Below are 6,471 nucleotides of genomic sequence, written 5' to 3'. Positions count from 1 at the left end.
TTTCTACTTTACTAAACCTCAGAAAAGGATGACTTACAGAACATCAAACATAAAAGTTATGGTAATTCATCCTAAGAACAAGGAAATTCCAAGATTCCACTTAATTTATAAACATGAGAATAGCATTTTCTACTTTACTAAACCTCAGAAAAGGATGACTTAAAGAACGTCAATAGAACATCATAAACATGCTAATACGAATAAGCCTTCTTGAACAATTCAAAATCAGTGATACAGAGATATAGAGAGGTGATATAAAGAGGGAAAGACAGAGACATCTTACAACACAACAACATTGAGCCATTAAGACACCCTCATATGAGTTACAGAAACATTAATGCAAGGTATGTTTCTAAATACTTGGTGATTCATCCTGAGAACAAGGAAATTCCAAGATTCCACGTAATTTACGAACATGACAATACCATTTTCTACTTCACTAAACCTCAGAAAAGGATGACTTAAAGAACATTAATAGAACATCATAAACATGCGAATACGAATAAGCCTTTTTGAACAATTCAAAATCAGTGATATAGAGATATAAAGAGGTGATATAGAGAGGGAAAGACAGAGACAGCTTATAACACACATCTTGAAAATCAATGGTCTTGTGACGGCTCAAGTTTTTCAACCCGGTACGTCAGTGATGAATCGAAAGTGATCCGATAACGGATTCAAAATGCGGAAGCTAAAGGTAAACCAAGGTCTTAAGAGATAAGAGTCACTCCCAAAACACCAATGTGGTCCCCCATGAGATCACGGAACTTAAAGAAAGCAAAATCGATAGTAAGGGTCAAAAAGGATAAAATTTGTTATCCAATGGGCAAAAAGGTCAATTCATAATAAAAGAGAGAAACTTGACTCAAAACATGTCAAACAAGGTGAATACAACCTAATCTAATCATTTTGAAACATTCCAAGAGGTTCCATGAACATTGGCCAAGAATCCCACATAAAGCCCTATCCCGGTTGAAGTGAAAACTGATACTACTTTACTAAAATATGAATAACTTCTATTATGTTTGGAATCTAAGGATGGTATTAGTATCATTGGAAAACCAACTCAAAATCCTTGAGTTTAGGCTCAAGAATCACCCCATTTGGATTAGAAACAAAGAAGTTATGGCCCATTGAAGTTGGATGATAAATGCTGAAACTCAACAGAGACTAGGCTCGGGATCAAGCTATTTTGGTTGACCGAAATGGACTTTCGAACGACCAAAATGAAAGTACTGAGAGCTAAAAACAAGAAGGAAAGTGCCTGCTTGTTTTGGTCGACCGAAATGGTCCTAAACAGTAGAAAAGGCTACTGGAATGTGATGTTTACTGTTCATTAGCAATACCATTTGCCATCGGTCGATCGAAATGGAGTTTTGGTCGACCGAAACACCACGAAAAGCTGCTGATGAACCTGCTAACAGCCTAAGGTGCTAAGGTCTAAACTCAACTTTGAATCCCTTCATGAATTGGTTCAAAATGGATGTGCAAAACTAATTTTCAATGAGTTTTGTGAATGTGAACATGTCAACAACTTTGATATGAGTAAATGAATATAAAACAATGGTTCATGGCCCCATACACATCATTTACAAGATTTTGACTTCTCAAACCTCAAAATTTGATTAAAAGACATTTGAAGCAAAACTTTGTTACCAAAAGTGTCTAAGTACAAAAGTAGACATGCTTGGCACTTAGCCTCATTACATACATCCTTAAAATATCAAAAGTGATTACTTAACATCTTTACACATCAAGGAAATTGCATAATCTTCAAAAGTACCATACACACATGGTATACAAAATTATAACTTCAAAAGTTAAGCATGTTAAACACTTACATGTTAATATACAAAAATGCTTCAACAAGCTCAAAAGTTTCTAAGGATAATGAGCATCCATGAACATAGTCTTTTTACCTGAAAAATAACCCAAACCACTAGGGTGAGTAATCAAGTTACTCATAGGAGAAGCATATGCGTATACCCTAAAGTTTCAATATCATTGTAAGATCAATATAGACGAATACAATGGAGCATTCTACTTAACGTCTATGTTCAAGGTGTGCTAAGGGATCATCTTAAGCTAACTTGAATGATTCTTTAGCAATACAAATCAATATCAATGTACTTAACAACATCAATTCGCTAATAACAAGAATTTCAAGCTACAATTAAGCATTGGTTGTCAACCTGAAATTTAGTGCGAAAACAAGTAATGGAAAACTTGGACATCACGTCTCGGACTTAACCAAGATCAATACGGTTATTCCGGGTATTAACCCGCTGGGAAGACTACCCTAGTGCGCACTATCTCAATTGGGGAGAACTCATACCTCCCGCACTAAATCTAAACTTTAATCATGTCACATGTAACAATGTCCCAAGAGATTCCAAAATATATATCAAGTTCAAAACTTATATATACATAATAAGGCATACAAATCACCTTCCATGCACAAGTATTTTGAAACCATTCTTAGGGTTCCAAATCTAAAATGGCATGCCAAATGACAAATTCACATCATGATATTATGCACAATACAATATCACAAATTTAGCAATTCAAGTCATGCCTCAATAACAAGCTCTATATACTATTTATCAACATTTAGTAATAGGCTCATAAATTAATCACAATTTGTAATTCACAGGAATATAGAATTATTGTGGCAAAAATATAGCAATTCAAGTCAATAAGAATTGCATATAACACTAATAATTCTACTAAAGTTCTATATTACTACCACATGTGAATTTACTAGAATTTAGCATCTTCTAAATTATATAATCCTTCTACACATGGTATATACATATCATACATACTTAAATCAATAAACCCTAAGTCAAGAAGTGAATGTTTCCTATAATATGCAATACTATCATATTAAAAGCATGTACACAATATATATTAAATTTCAAGGATTATAAAACACTTAGAATATAAACATACTACCACCCCTACCTTAATAGAGAATTGAATCTCTATAATCCAAGCAACCAAGCTCTAAATGGAAAACAAGTTTAGGGTTATTGAAGAGGAGAGTGAGAGAAATCTTTTCTCTCCCAAGGTTTTTACTCTCTCCCAAGGTTTTTACTCTATGGTGAATGGAAGTGAGCTAAATTGAAGGGATACGCTATGAACAAGCTTTCCTCCAATGGTGGATTGGCTAAGGTTCATGAGAGACAATGAAATGAAAAAGGTAAAGTGTAAAATGGTGAGTGAAAGGGCTAGAAATCCTCCACTCACTATGTGCTCTTGCACTACCTCTCTCTCACACACAATGCAAGACTAAATCTTGAGCTTACACTTGTCACCAATCCAATGCCTCTTCCAAGACTTAATCCTAGACCCACACTTGTCAACAATCAATGATTACATGTGCACCAATCTAAGGCCAACACATGAATGAATCTCCACCCACCAAATGTCAAGAAGTCATGGTGCCAAGTCTCTTCACCTAAATGCCAACAAATGGCTTCATGAGAGTATGACACTTGTCACACTTTTCCAAAAATTGTAAAATGGTCCTTTTTTAAAATATCTTCCAAAATAAATTGCAAAAAGGTCTCCAAAACGAAAAATAATTATTTTACATAATTACACTAAAACCCCAAAAGTTATAAATAATTACACTAAAGTATGCATTCATGCCCTTTACAAGAAAAGTACTAATCTAGCATGTTTTTCTACAAAAGTAAAAATACCAATGTCATGGAAATCAAATACCATGAATGTATGCAAAACTGGAATCAAATTCGAGCACAACAAGTGAGATTATGCAAGGAAAAACGAAAAACGTCTAAAAGACGAAATAAGGAAAAGACAAAATAAGAAAAAGACGAAAAAGAAAATCACCGAAAATGAAAAAGGAGGAAAAAGACCAGGTCATTACAGGTCTGGGATTGAAAAAAAAAAACCAACAACAACAACATTGAGCCTTTAAGACATCCTCATGCGAATTACAGAAACATTAATGCAGGGTATGTTTCTAAATACTTGGTGATTCATCCTTAGAACAAGGAAATTCCAAGATTCCACTTAATTTACGAACATGACAATACCATTTTCTACTTTACTAAACCTCAGAAAAGGATGACTTAAAGTACATCAATAGAACATCAAAAACATGCAAATATGAATATGCCTTTTTAAACAATTCAAAATCAGTGATACAGAGATATAAAGAGGTGATATAGAAAGGGAAAGATAGAGACAGCTAACAGGGGGATCCAAACATAAGGAGAGAAAAGCCAGCCCCTGCACATATAGAAGTCCAATAATAAGAAACATTGTTATGAATATAATGTATTATCATGAGAATTCCCAACAGAGATCATATATACGTGTATATATATATATATAATAGTGTGTATATATATATATAGAAGTTCTTACCCAAACATTTATAGACACTTATAGTCTAGCAAACCCTAGACCATGTCTAAATTATACATTTGTCCAATGAGAACGGGATATTCGGGTTCAGAACCCTAATTGGGGTTCATGATTTCATGCTTTGTCGGTTGTATTTTGCTTTTCATAATACATGCATGGTATACAAGTGGCTTGTGTGAGATGATAGGAGAGGAGAGAGGATGTCTACTTTGTTATATACATATATTGGTATATATACACACACACACACACACACCATAGACTTGTGTGGATGTACTAAAGCCACATCACCTACTCATAATCCAACTAAAGCCACGTCACCTACTCATAATCCAAGTGCCCCCCACGAACCATTACTTTGAAGTAAGAAGGACAAAATCATAAGTAAAGTTTGAAGAGTGAGTTGAGGAGTACAACGACCCAACCGTAAATCATCAATTGAAGGACCCAGAGTGTCAATCCGACCCAGCACGAATTGTCAATCGAACGGGCCTATAACCTCGATCCGACCTGAGCACGAATAGTCGATCGACGGGCCTAGAATCTCGATTCGACCAGAGCACGAATCATTGATCAAAGGGCCCAGAACCTCGATCCGACCCAGTTGCGAATCGTCGATCGACAGGCCCAAAACCTCGATCCGATCTAGTTGCGAATCGTCGATCGACGGGCCTAAAACCTCGATCCGACCCAGTTGTGAATCGTCGAGTGACAGGCCCAAAACCTCGATCCGACCAAGTATGAATCATCGATCGACAGGCCCAGAACCTCGATCTGATCCAAGTACGAGTCGTCAATCGATAGGCTTAGAACCTCGATTTGACCCGATTACGAGTCATCAACCGATAGGCTTAAACTAACCAGAATAAAGAGTAAATGGTAGGACTTCTTCTTTGTCAAGGGGAACACAGAAAGGATTTTGGATTGGAGGAAAAATAGCTAATCAAGTCTTGTAACGCAAGACCCAATTCGGGGACCAGAGTGAGAGATAACCGGAGTGAAAATCGCTGTCGTTATGCCTAATCCTACCTGGGTCATTTAAGAGAGCGTTATACTCATTTAGTGGTCCCTGAAGAATAGAAATTAAGGCAGCATAATCTTAATGATCACGTGAGCCCTACCCTATTTAGAAGGGAGCCTAATAAGTGTTAATGAATCCCCTTCACTAACTTTAGGCTATAAATGGAAGAAGGTTGAAGGCAGGCTACTCAGACTATAGACTTATGGCATCATCTCTCCTACCATCACTCCAATCCCTTCTTTTGGGGCTAGCTTTCTCTCCCTTCCTTAGCTCTTCTGCTTTCCTCGTATTGTCCTAAGTAATATACCCCAACTCATTGACTTTTTAACAGTGTCCTAGGAACCAGTATTTATATTTTGGCGACTTCACTGGGAATTATCTTAGCAAGAAGATGAATCTAGAAGAGGTCCAGCCACCGCCAGTATAAGTAGAGGTATCTGCCGTTGGGGCTACTAGTGCCAGAGCCACTAGCGCCAGAGCCACCAATGCTAGATCCCGTTCCTCGAGGTCAAGAAATAGGTCTAGCATAAATGTCATCTTAGAAACAATGCAGAGCATTAACCATCAACTAATGGCCTGAATGGAAAAGTTCAAGGAAGCCCTTTATGCTCTCAACAGAAGGGTTCCGACTACAACTGCTGACCAGGCAAAGTTGACCCTACCTAATTAAATAGCACTTGACGTTGCTAACCAGGCTGACACACATCTCCCTCCATAGAATGAGCAGACAGTCATGTCACAACCGCCAGCAGGTCCAGGCGACAATACAGATTCACTTTTACAACCAACTCTAGAGCCTTACAACCCCACACCACAGACAACTCCTGGAGCTCCTCACACTCTTCCTCCTATAGGAAAGGAATCTGTGTTTTGCTCCCCATCTACATATGCACAAGCTAACCTTAAAACACCCTTCACCTTCCCTTCCTATTCTTATTATGCCCCAAAAGAGGTCTTTACACGATCCGAGGTTCGTGATCTTTTCAAAAAAGATACCCCGGCCTCTAGAGCTTTGGATTTTGGTAATGAACCGCCCTACCCTCGAGCTATCG

This window comes from Cornus florida, unplaced genomic scaffold (assembly GCF_030987335.1).
Source record: "Cornus florida cultivar Cherokee Brave unplaced genomic scaffold, ASM3098733v1 CherokeeBrave_3.0.0_Hap2_Chr07, whole genome shotgun sequence".
NCBI classification, from domain to species: Eukaryota; Viridiplantae; Streptophyta; class Magnoliopsida; order Cornales; family Cornaceae; genus Cornus; species Cornus florida.
The sequence above is the reverse complement of the archived record's forward strand: the minus strand, read 5'-3'. Positions refer to the sequence as shown.